The following is a 13,162-nucleotide window of genomic DNA, read 5'->3' as shown; positions in this document are numbered from 1 at the left end:
AAACAACATGCATCTGTGTTCAATAAATATTTTTTGTTAATAAATGGATCAGTGGGTACTTGATAATAATAACCAACATATAGGATTTACTTTACATCTCAGGCATCACTTTTTGTGTGACTTCTCACATGTTCCTCTTAATTATCCCCTGTGGTAGATGGGAAGTTACAGTCATTGCCCCCACACCAGCATGTTGGCCACAGTATGATGGAACGAATACATGCAAGCAAAGTCAAACAGACTGAAATGCAGGCAATAATTCTCCTGCTTCCTCACTGGGAAAAAAAAAGAAAAGGCCAGCACCTGACCCACTGGAGTTTGTTCACCCATCCATGAAAAGGGGATAATACCCACCTAATAGGAGGCTGTGAGGATTAGAGGAGATTATCCACATAAAGTGCCTAGCACCATGCCTGGAACACGTCAGTGCTCAACGGCTGTTAGTTTTCCCACTTCCCTGCCATGCATGGCTGTCTTGAATCAAAATGAAGCTCAGTATGCAAGATATATGTCGGCTCAACAACCATTTGTTCTGCTGCTCCGTCCAGGCCTTATAATTATGCAAATGTATACATCACAGTGCCCTCATGGAGCTGACCTTCTAATAAGAAGTGTTTGGTCACCCTATGAGTTACCCCTCTCAAACCAGGCAGCAATACATTCAGACACACCTTTCACTTCTCGCTTTATCCAGGGAGATTCACACAATGCAGAATGGTCAGTGGTGTCATGATAATAAAGACTTTTTGGCAACCGAAAGATTAAGAAAACCCCAATAAGCAGTGGTAGGGGAAAAAGAAGAGAAGCAGGGAGGGAAGAGAATTTTGGGGGTCTGAGTTAATTCCTAGAAATAAATAGTGGGAGCATTAAGGTTCTCTATATATTGACAGATTTGTCTGTTTAGTATACATTCAAATTATCACTTTATTTCCTGATTTAATGTAGAAAAGACACTACTGTCCTGCTAGTAGTCAAGGTAGGGTGGGGGGATCCCTGGGTGGCGCAGCGGTTTAGCACCTGCCTTTGGCCCAGGACGCGATCCTGGACACCCAAGATCGAATCCCACATTGGGCTCCCGGTGCATGGAGCCTGCTTCTCCCTCTGCCTGTGTCTCTGCCTCTCTCTCTCTCTCTCTCTCTCTATCATAAATAAATAAATAAATAAATAAATAAATAAATAAATAAATAAATAAATAAATAAATAAGGTAGGGTGGAGTGAGGCTTCGAGAAGAAAGAAAAGTCAAAACAGAATTATAAGAAATAGTATGCACTTGTTCAAGCAGTTTCCAGTGCAAGAGTAAATTAATGAGACTGAATGTGCCAGATACATGGGAAAGACTGCCAATACTGCATAGTAACACCAAGCATCGCAAGAACTCACATGCAAACCTCAGTCACACATCAAACAACTTCAGCTTTTAGTAGCCATGAATTACACCAGGAAATCTTAGCAGACATCAGATTTGGGGGCAGGCCCAAACCCTGAATGGGAATGGACCAGCACCTAGGGAGGAGGATATAAAGCCTGGCACAGCAGAGAATTAAATCAGAAATTTAGTGAGAAACAGTTTAGAAAACACGTCATCAAAAGTACTAACATCTCTTTGCCTCTCACAAATGTTGAAGTTCATCAGCCTTCTGAACATTAAAGTAACCAGGGCTCACTATTTGGGGAAAACTATGCCAAAAGCCTCACAGTAAGCAGTCCTTATCCTGGGCACAGATTCCCTAGAGGGGTCACTTGTTTGAGGAATGTGTCAAAAATTAGCTCTCTTTTCCTGCCTCCCATCCTCCTTGGACTCTGAAGTTGTCCCGATGCCAGTTTCCCACACTCTAACTCACAGAACTACCTAGAACTCAGGGGTAAAGTGCCAGCGGTCCTGTGAATCCCACTTGAAATTAATAAGTTAAGTCAGTGCATTATATCCAAAAAATGCTCGCTGATACACACAGAAGGACTGCTCTCCACTGCATTACTGAGAATCAGTCTGAGTCTAAAGGACATGGTCTTCATCCTCCACCACCACGGCCCCCCCACGCTGGCACAAAAAAATAGCAACAACTCAATTCTCAGTCCAATAACGTCTTTTCTCAGATGTTGTTCTCCCAGTGGGTAGAAGAATGAACTGCCGCAATGCCACCCGCTCCTCTACAGTTTCTTTTAATTTAAAGTTACAACAGGAGGGAAGAAAAGAGACTTTCTATTAAGGGACAACTCCCTGAAGGGTCTCTTAGCTGACAATCGAAGGACTGCTCATGGCAGTGATCAAATCTAACGCAACAAAGTGCTGGTGGCTCTGTGACTCATCACAGCAGGAGCTAGCACCGAGGGCCACTTGAGTTCAGTGCTTTGTGGCGCGGCAAGTTGGTTTAGGAACAGTAACATAGGGGAGCAAAGACTTGCAAGGTGTTTGAGGCTCAAGATAAAATGCAGACTTACAGTGCAAGTTGCTTCTCAACTGAATAGGAAGCCTAGAGGGGTAAGGAAATGAAGAGAGCATTCTGTCTACCTCGCGCTTTAGGGCAAATTACCTGAAGACGGCCAAGGTCAGTCGGTCTAGCTGTTGTGCAATTTATAACCTGATAAAAATAAGGATTGAGGCCGGAGAAATAAACTGAGCTACTTTTAAAAGGCAAACACTAAAGGAGGTTCGCTTGCAAAACAATGCCTTCTAATTACATGCACTACGTATTGTTCAAGTATATTTACTCTCACCTGATACAATCACCTATACCTGTCAGTTGCATATTACAAGTACATTTAGAAGAGTGCAATACAGTGACTGCCCCCCTTCCTCTGTGGTTTCACTTACCTGAGGTCATCCCCGTGCCAGACGCAGATGACCCTCCTTCTGACGTATGGGCAGGTCAGTTGGTAGCCTAACACTACGTCACAATGCCTACATCGTTCACCTCACTACATCTCCCCATGCAGGCATTTTATTATCTCACATCATTATAAGAAGGGTGAGTACAATACAATAAGAAATTTTGAGAAAGAGAGATACCACATTCACATAAGTTTTATTACAGTACATTGTTATAATTCTTTTGTGATTATTAGTTATTTTTGTTAATCTCTTACTTCATCTAATTAATAAATGAAACTTTATGACAGGTATATATGTGTGCATAGGAACAAACAGCACATATATGACGTCCGGTACTCTCTATAGTTTCAGGCATCCGCAGGAGGTGTTGGAACATATCCCTCGTGCATAAGGGGGGGGACTACCGTATACATTGAGCAGTTCCTCTATGCCATACATGGAACTATGGGTTTACACATAATTTCATACAACCTCATTTCATGTGACTAGGAATCTGGGAGGTGATACTATCATTATGCTCATTTTGCAGTGGAGTAAAATGAAACATCAGAGAACCTAAAGAAACTGCTGAGTCCTTTTTTTTTTTTTTTTAGTGACAAGTCCACCTGACCAGGGCTACTGCTACTAACCCCTGGGCCATACTGCCAAACCACAACTATATCATTCAGATCTCCTATTGCAAGATTATAATGGACTCGTGCCCCACCTGCTGCCCCCATGCCCTTAGCGACAGCTGTGCACCAAGACCATGCTTCCAGTTGTGCCTCATGGGGGACTGTTCCTATCTAGTGACTGAACACAGTTAGGGGACAGAGGATTCTTCCAATGGCTGACTCTTGTCTGCCTAGCCAAACCTTTCCTGGACTGCACTACAACAGAGCTTCTTTCTACTCAATTCTCCTTCCTTCCATCTCTCCTTCCATACGTGCCAAACCAGGATCACAACTGAAAGGCTCTCCCACTTTTCTGCTCCCTCTTATTACATGTCTAATCCCCTGCTCTCACCTGCTTCTCGAGGGATCCAAATTAACGCAATAACCAATTATTTATTTGCTTTTTAAAGAAGGCTTTCTTTTATCCCTGGTCACCTGTATAGGTACCTCCTATCCCACTATTCAAAAGTTTGCTTTATGTCATTTTGCTTTCATAAAAAACCTACATTAGTATCTGTTTTCAATAATCCAAAGAGTATTTCTGCTTTTATAAAAAATGGTAATTGCTTCTTCACTTTACACCATTTCAGCTCACGAAAGGTTTCACTGAAATGCTCTACTTTCAGATAGCAGGGGAAGTCCATACTTAGAAATTTTTCCTATCACTGGAAAGAGAAAATCACTAATTTCTCCACATTATTATATGTCATCTTGTCACACTGGTAATATATTTATTGGGCCTTTCTCCTTGTACCAAATATAAACAAGCCTATGAGGTTCTCTTTGAAGGAACTGCAGATGCCAAAGGGCAAACATTGCAAAGTCAGATTTCTTTCTTTTTCTTTCTTTGGAATCTCTGTCTACATGTATTATAATTTCATGTTACTTAGAGGTAGATAATTATTCTACGGATAAAGTCACAATAAATTTTCACTAGTGCCTATCTGTATTGGAAAATCAGAAAGGATAACAAGAAGATCTATAGTCAGGTCCTAAAGTTTTTGTTTGCCTTTACCTATTATGCAGGATAAAACGTTAATTACTGAAGGAACATTTCTATGAATAAAAGATAGAATTCACACTTGCACCAAATACAGCATCTTAATAAAACCACATTGTCAGAGATCATATATAGACGTTAACTGAATCACTACTTTAAAGTGTTGATCTCAGCCTCAAGGAAGTGATATATTTTTCTTCTTGGACTCAAATAAGTCCAGTACAGAGCAAGTACAAATTTAATCTTCAAACATTATTAATGATCAAAAAGACTTGGCTGGAGGGACAGAGGAGGGTAGCTAACATTTACTAAGCACCTAGTTCATGACAAACCCTATGCTAGGAATTTGACATACAATATCTAGTGTAATCCATGCAATATCTGTTTAAGAAAAAGCATTATTATCTCCAGCTTTAGAGGTGAGTACACGGGACAGAGCACTGAACCGCTGAGAACTCCAAGCGAAGTCTTGAAAGAATTATACCTAGACCTAAACTGAGAAGCTCCAAAAGCTAGCGGGATTGCCTCTTGCATCCCGCTTCCTTCCGGAGTTCCCTATAACTAAGACTTTAACTGGTGCTGCAGTGACAACACAATACCTGAACATCCAGGGAATTCCAACTGGAAGTCAAGCCAGAGCCCTCCCATCCCGTCGACCACTGCATTATATGTCCCCTTGGTTCACGTGATAGCATATCATCACAAAGTAACTGAATGACAAGTAACTCAGCATCGAAGATACAATTAGGGTTTTTTTTTTCTTTTTAACTTAGAATGAACTTTAAGTAATAAAGAACAAATGGGCCTATATCTATAGAATTGAATAGCACCTCTCGTGGAGATACATTTTTTTCTGGGTTTATTTATTTTTAAGGGTCAAGTTTTAAAGGGTGGTTATTTAATATATTCCTTAAATACATTTATTTCCCCCCCTACTTTTATCAATATGCCTGCCCAACATCCTTACCAGTAAGCAGAGTAATTACTTGCCTATAAAGTATGATCTGGGTAGTACTGAAAAAAATCCCCATGTTCATAAATATTTCTTCTGGCAGTTTCACTTGATACCTGTAATCTCCACAACTCTTTCTCTAAGGAATTAGATGGTCATAATAAACTGCAACAATAACAATAATAATAACCACATCTAGAGAATTAAACCATAATGAGCTATTAACACCTTTGAATTAATTAGTTTACGAGCCAGAGTAGGGCAGGAATTCAGAAGGGTCCTTCAAAGCAAACTGGGCTATTATCAAGAGCCCATCCTACAGTTCCTATCCCTGATCAGGAGAGCATTCAAAAGCACCCATGTAGGCAGCGAAAGGGGTAGGAGTTTGGAGGAAACAACCCAAAAAGCATCTTCCCCTTAATTCTAAAGACGAGGAAATCGAATATAGTAAGGTTTCTTAAGTAGCACCACAGAAATGTCCTGACGTGGCCCAGCTAAAAGTGACGAAAAGTGCCTGAATATCTGCCCTGCTACTGAGCTAGAAGTCCTCCATTTCCCCCTCCTTTAAACATAAAAATTCATTCGTTTTAAGCAAAAGGTTAGATCCTTGCTTTGTATTCTTAAGAATTTCATTTTAACTCCTCCATTAAGAGCAACTTTTCATGCAAATGAATTCTTGGTTTAATTGAAAATCATTAAATAACTTTTCTACATCTAAAATCCTTCTCCTGCTAGGTATAAGTAATTATTTATGTTACATCACATAGAGAAAATAAACAACAAAGACCCCACTCACATTTGAGAATCATTTACCATTCCCACTCCCCAAGCTCCCCCAAATGGGAAATGGAATAACAAGACTGATCATAATTGGATTAAGAACTATAATTCTTTAATTCATTCATCAAATTGAGGCATTTGGAACAGTTTATTTACAGAGTTGTTTAGACAGTTTTCTGTGGTGTTTTTTAAGATAAACCAAAATGCCTTTCTGAAAGAAGTTTCAGATCCCAAATCATTAACATATGAAAACCAAATGCAGACAATTTACAAATGGGTGTTTTAAACAATGTTTGGAACAAAATTGGACTTTTATTTTATTAACTATCTACAAATCTAGGTTCAGGATATACTTTATTTGAAACAGCCAAGCACTCTCTTTGCCTTTAAAATAAGCCTACATTTCTCAGGCTAAAAAATTGTGACGAGTGTATGAGGGAATGCACTGACTTTAGGCCTAGACAAATAAGTTTTCTAGGTTACTCTCAAAACTCTAATTATAGCATTTTCTACCACTGCAGGTGATTGGATATTGGGTAAAATGTCCAGGTTATGCCAATCAATCATATCCAACAATTCTATCTGATGAAAATCTAAACAGGATTCAACCTTAAAACTCTGTTGTTTGAAATCCAGTGTATTTTAGAAGATCGCTGAAAACAAGTTTTATCCTGCCCTGTATATTACTTTATATAATCTGAACATGACTTCAAAACAATGATTGTCTATCACTTAGTAAATGAATAGAGCTTTTTCAAGAAGACAGCATGTTCTTTTAATCATCATATCATAGTTTTCATTTGCTTTAAAAGAAAAAATTATTCAAGCGTTCAAATTCATTAACTGGAAAATGAAATTTTAAACTTCCTCTATAGCTCATGTCTTACCCCCAAAAAGGACCGACCAAGAAAAAAAAAAAAGCCATCATACCTGAGCATAAGCTTCACTCTCCTGTTATTTACTATTTACTCCATATACTCCACAGATAATATCTTTATAAGCAAATATTCATTTTTTTTTCTTTTATAGAGTCATGTGTCAGTCTAAACAGGATGTGCATTTACATGTATAGAACTAAGTTAACTTGAAATAACCACTGAATCTCAAATGCCTGGTTATTTACCAAATAAGTTTGAAAGTTTGAATCCTGTATATAACATGCCATTTGACCAGAACTGTTTAAGCTCAACAACAAAACTAACAGAGTCTCTGTATTAAGAGTTGAAACTCTTTTTTCCTGTACTAAGTTTTTCTCTTTCAAGTCTATCTCAGATTGATTCAATATTGCTGATTCAAAAAGGCTACAAAAAGAGATTTTTTTAAAAACCCACAAGGAAACAAACAAACAAAAAAACCTCTATTAATTCTTCACATACAAGATTGTTAGAAGACCACTGGAAAGAAAAAAAAAAAAGAATTTCAAGCGAGCATGCTACTATATAATTAACACAAATAACTAAATAATTATGCACATCCCTTCCCACCCCCACAATTAAATGTTTTTAAACAACTCATGTGATGAAAGATCTACCTTTTAGGCAAACAAAAGCAATCCCTACCAGTCTGAGGATTTAAAGCTGTATTGCATCAGTTTTAAGCGATGCTTATGATTTTTATCTTCCGCAGTTCTGAGGAATAAACAGTTGATGACATAATTTGCAGAAGAACTTTGCACAATGCCTAAGAGAACTTTCAGTGTAAGTACTTTTGATTTTAAGTCATTGTGGCTGAATTTATCTAGGCTTCAGCCTGCGAGCTATATTTAAATCAGGAAGAAGCACCCCCAGAAACTTTGTCCCATGTATCTACATTGGAAACCAGATTCTTTCCCTATCAGAGTTAACAACAGTTCACACACAGCTGAATTCCTTCAAAATGAGACAGATCAAAATTTTGCAGTTCTGTAAAAGACTCTAAGAAATGGTCCTCCTTTTAATTCTATAAAAGTCAAACTTAAAAAAAAAACATTTCTGTATACTTTAAAGCCATCTGGCCCTTAACCTAATCACTCTTGGCAATCGAGCCTCACTCCTGTAATCCTGATCAAAAACTCTGCTCTGTTTTTTCTGATTGAAATATCCATTGCCTCCAAATCTCCCACGCGCCTACTTCATTGGCTTGTTTTGTTTGCGTGGGCTTTTTTTTTTTTTTTTTTTTTTAGGGATAGTAGGGGCCATTATTTATGAGCAGCAAGGAAACAAATCACTCTGTCTCGTCCCTTTGCAGATTCCCACACTTATTACCCAAAATCCCACAGATCTCTCTTGGTCTTGCCCTTGACTGAAGAATTGTGCTGAGCCTGAAGGCAGTCTCTGGGGAAATCGGCTCAAGCCTTTCTTGACAAACTACTTTGGATATCTGGATACTGTGAGGTTCTCAAGTGGGATAGAACAAATCCCTAAACTTTTCTGGAGTACAGTTGACTGCCACCCAGAGTGCCTGGGTTGGCTGACAGTGAGACTCTTGGCTCTGCACATTCACAGAATTCCTCATTTTGCCCTGCTTTAGCTGAGAAGGCAAGCCATGAGAATGAATTTCCCATTCCCCACGCTTTGGAGTTTAGTCTGCGAGGCCAGCGTCTTCAGCTCTTTGCCAGGGTCAATCTCTGTATTAACGACGCTCACGCTTTGCAAAGTGTAAGGAAAATGACTATTAAAATACGGAAACGGTGCTTCAGGTGCAACCTGGGGCCGGCAGATCAATACTCCAGCAACTGCTGCTATCAAATCAAACGCAAACACTTCCAAACCCAATCTGATCCGCGGTCGGATCACCTCTTTTCCTTGCCGATCACCGTAGCCCCAAAGCGCAAGCGAGGTTTCCCAAACCCCGCGCTTCAAGTGACACAACACGTGACGGTTTCACTTCGTACCCCGGCGGGGGGGTGGGGGGTGGGGGGGGGAGGGGAAAGTAGTTGCAATTAAAATGAAAGCTTCCGGCCTCTGGGATCCCTTGCATTCTGAAGGATGGGACTTGCCTCCGAAATTCCGGGCGGGAGAGGAGGAGGACTGGTAGGCAGAGGGGCTTGCAGAAAGCGAAACAAAAAGAGGAAAAGGGAGGCTACTGGGACTGTGCGGTGGGCTGGGGGCCGCGCTCGTGGGACTCCAGGGAGCGCAGGGAGCTCCGTCCCAACTTTTAGGGTCTGCGGTCCAGCGTCGGCCGAGCCGCCCCGGCGAGCCCAGGCTCTCCCCCGCGCCGCTGCCCTCCTCGCGCATCACCACCTCCACCGCCGCCGCTTGCAAAACAATACCGGCGGCAGCGCGCAGACTCCCCAACAAATATCTAAAGTTATCCCATTTCCTGAACGGGGGCCAAGCCCACGCTCCGGGGTTCCCCCCGCCGGCCGGCCGCCCCCCTCCACCCCCACCCCCACCCCCCGCCGGGGGGGGATGACAGGGCCACCTCGAGTCCCGAGCCGCCTCCCCCTCTCCCCCAGCCGCGTCCCCCCACCCCTCCCCTCCCCTCCCCTCCCCGTACTTGAGGAAACTCCGGCGGGCCCCCTCCCCGCTCCGCCGGCTCTCCAGCTGGAGCCGGAGCGGGTGCTGAGCGGCGGGCACGGCGGGCGGCGGAGCGGAGCTCTGCGCCTTGGAGGTCCGCCCGCAACCACCTCGGGACCAACAACAAAGTTAAACGGCTGCGGTTCGCGCACCTTACCGGGTCTCCTGAACGGCTCCTCCGGCGCGGGATGCAAAGTGGCGCAGCGGCGGGCTGGGGGCCCCCGGGAGGAGACTGGGGATGGGTTTTGGTGGCTCGCCTGTTCCACTCAGTGTGTGTGTGTGTGCGTGTGTCTGTGTGTGTCTGTGTGTCTGTGTGTGCGCGCGCGCGTGTCCCTCTCCCCCCCCCCCCTCCCTTCCCGGCTCTCGCTCTCCGGCTCGCTCGCTCCCGCTCCCCGTGTGGCTCTCAAGGACGAGGTGAAATCCCTTTGCTGGTCATGAGGCGGCTTCGGAGACAAACAACACAATGCGAGCGCAAATAACAAAAGGCAAAAAGACAGTAGGAACAATGGGGGAGGCGAGGGCAGCGCACCAGCCGGCGGTCACCGCGGCCCGCAGCCCGCCCCGGGGGGTGCAGCGGGGGCGGGCGCGGGGCGCGGGGCGCGGGGGCGGCGCCGGGGGGCTCCGACTCCCTCCAGGTGGCCCCCGGGCTCCCGCACACCCACCCTGTGACCTCCTTCCTGCAGCTCGCCGCCCGGCCGCCCTCTCCGTCCCTCCGAAGGAGAGGAGCCCCGGAGTTTGCTCCCCCGGCTGCTGCAGAGTAACTAGATTGTAAATAACGCGGTGATTACCCACACCGTGCAGGAATGTTTAAAAAAAAATAAAAGAAAGAAAGAAAGAAAGAAAAATCTGCCCTCCACTTAAAGGAGCGATGAAATGCAATGGCAGGAGTGGCGGGAGGCAGGGAGAGTGGGCTCTCTCCGGATCCCGAGGGAGCTCGCATCTATAAATACGCGTTCGTGTTTGCTCAGGTCCCCTTTGTCAACTTCTTCCCTGCGCTGGAACCTCACCCGCTGCCCCGCAACCGTTACCTGGGCCCCTGCTGGCCCCTCATCCCCGTTTGCACACTGTACAGCTCGCACGGGGTCGGGGGGCGCGTGGGGGTCTGCGAATGTCCGCGGAACCTTCTGGGAGGCGAGGCGCCGCTTGCCCGGCGCGAAGGCGGTAGCGGCGAGAGGTTCGGGTTTTAAAGCGACCGCGACCTCCCGGAGCCCCGAGGCGCGCCCGCGGGTCTCCGCCGCCGCCGGCACTTGCGACCCACCTACTCCTCCGGGGTGCGGGAGAGAAAAGTTTCGAGGCGCTCTCCCCCCTCGCCTGCCTCCGGGGTGGTTGAGCTGGTTTTGATTTGTGGGGGTGAACTCAAATGACCCAATGCCCAAGAACCAAGGAATGATATTTAGGGGCGGGAGGGGTGGCGGCGGGGGGCGGGGGGGCTCGGCGCTGGGCTGGGACTCGGGCGACACTGGAGTTAGAGCGTGAGGGCGAGAGAGACCCTCGGAGTTACAGCCCCCTGGGAAGCAACTCCGAGGTGATGCCCCGAGCAGAAGCCGTCGGGCTGATTCCAGCGTGGGCTCTGACAGCTCCCAGGCTGCTCTGGCGCTTATCTCTTCCCATCTTACTTTCATTGACTTTTAACAGCTGCTGGTTGGCCAGGGGTAAAAAAAAAAAAAAAAAAAAGAAAAAAGAAAAAAAAAAGGAAAAGGAAAGACAGAAAAAGAAACCCTTATTAAATCTAAAAGGGGGGACAAGGGGGTAGTCAGGGGTTCCGACTCATCCTCCCAGAACTGGTGTCCAGAAAGGGGCCAGAAGGGAGACGTCACGAGGTCGGCAGCGGGTCTGGAGGAGGGGGATGCAGGGGACTCAGACACAATGCGAGCAACACGTTTCTTTTCCCCGTTCTTCCCTTTCCTCTCCTCCAGCCGATTTGCATATCCTCTTTCCTCATCTCGCTGATCTTCTTCAGATGCGCATCCATCGACTGAGTCGCGTCCCTGGGCACCCCCAGCATTTCCCAGGGCGCAGCAACACCACCAGGAGATCAATGACCACAGTCTGTTTATGCTTCACGCGCCTGGAGGAGCAGGGCACTGAAGCAGCATGGGAGGGAGGCTTACGGCTTGGCTGTCTGCGATCTCTCTCTCTCTCTCTCTCTCTCTCTGACTTTTTTTCTGGCTGGTTTCTAAATGGCAGCTAGTAAGCAAATATAGTTTCTTAATGCACTGCAACACATACCAATCACAATATATTCACCTAGGAAAGTGATACATCCTTTCTCTCCCCGCCGCCCCCCCCCCCCCCCCCCGCCTCTTTCCACCCTTTGTAGATTTGTTTCTGGAGGTGGATTGCTAATACCTGAGATTTTGCACTTGTCTAGAGTGGAAACTTTCTGGGGTGTTTGATGATTGATTATTTGGTACCTGGTTTCTAAAAATGGCAAAACACCTTCCTTTGGAACAAAAGTGAGAAATGCAAATCTTAATAACTCAAGGCAAAATTTTCAAAGTGTAAGCACAGTTATTATCCACTCCCACAAAGGAAAGCTTTCTCTTCCACAAATATTTGATAGCACAGAGCCCAGTAATTAAGAGAACAATCAAATAAACTCGGGGCTTTCATGGGGACTCTAAATTATCATCTACTTGGAATTTATAAGCAATGTAATCATTTGCTACTTGGACATAGCTCTGGATATGGCATTCTAAATGCGTATCCTTAAACGAATTTACTATGTTTTCTTAAGTATTTAATGAGAGAGACCAGGGATAGTAATAACATTCAAATTGCTGGATCCATGTGGCTTCACCAACTGTGTGAAAAAATTCGCTGCACCTGTGCACGAAACACCTTTCCTATATGCTACATTTCCTCACATTTCTTATATCACGCAAGCTTCATGCCAGACCTACCTGTGTAATAAGAACATAAGAATTCATAAGAATTTATCAATATTTGCACTATACCTGGAATATAAGTATTATTTTTATTCTAAAGAGCTCTTGCAGGACACCTGGGTGGCTCAGCAGCTGCGCGCCTCCCTTCAGGCCAGGGTATGATCCTGGAGTCCTGGGATCAAGTCCCACATCAGGCTCCCTGCATGGAGCCTGCTTCTCTCTCTGCCTGTGTCACTGCTTCTCTCTCTCTCTCTCTCTCTCTCTCTCTCTGTCTCTCATGGATAAATAATTTTTAAAAAAGGGGGGGTTCTTGGGATACATTAAATGGTTTACTTTCATAGTATGTATGTAATTGCTTTTCACAATGAGCTATTACTATGTCATACCCAAATCCTTATATAATGTGCAAGAGGCTAATCAGGCCCACTTACAAATAAATAAATAAATACATACATACATACATACCCCTTACTATCAATTATGTGAAAATATAGAATATTTGAAAAGAAATTGCCATTTATAGTGAACTACCCCTAGGTTTTGATCCAGTTGTCTCAGACT

General features: G+C 44.4%; 1 protein-coding gene across 7 annotated transcripts in view; it reads right to left on the bottom strand.

Moving 5' to 3' along the window:
* SOX5 (SRY-box transcription factor 5) overlaps nucleotides 1-10,961 on the bottom strand; it is a 994,522-nt gene extending 983,561 nt beyond the window's left edge. For 4 of the 7 annotated variants that reach the window (XM_077870738.1, XM_077870730.1, XM_077870729.1 and 1 more), the window contains exon 1: nucleotides 9,871-10,045. The gene's annotated coding sequence lies outside the window, so the exon portion shown is untranslated. Of the gene's footprint in view, nucleotides 1-9,693; nucleotides 9,765-9,865; nucleotides 10,046-10,741 lie in introns of those variants that run through there. The other 3 variants (XM_077870731.1, XM_077870732.1, XM_077870737.1) reach the window with 3 other exon arrangements.
* Between the last annotated feature and the right edge of the window lie 2,201 nt (nucleotides 10,962-13,162).

This window comes from Canis aureus, chromosome 25, assembly GCF_053574225.1.
Source record: "Canis aureus isolate CA01 chromosome 25, VMU_Caureus_v.1.0, whole genome shotgun sequence".
Lineage (NCBI taxonomy): Eukaryota > Metazoa > Chordata > Mammalia > Carnivora > Canidae > Canis > Canis aureus.
This window is presented reverse-complemented; position numbering and strand designations above follow the sequence as displayed.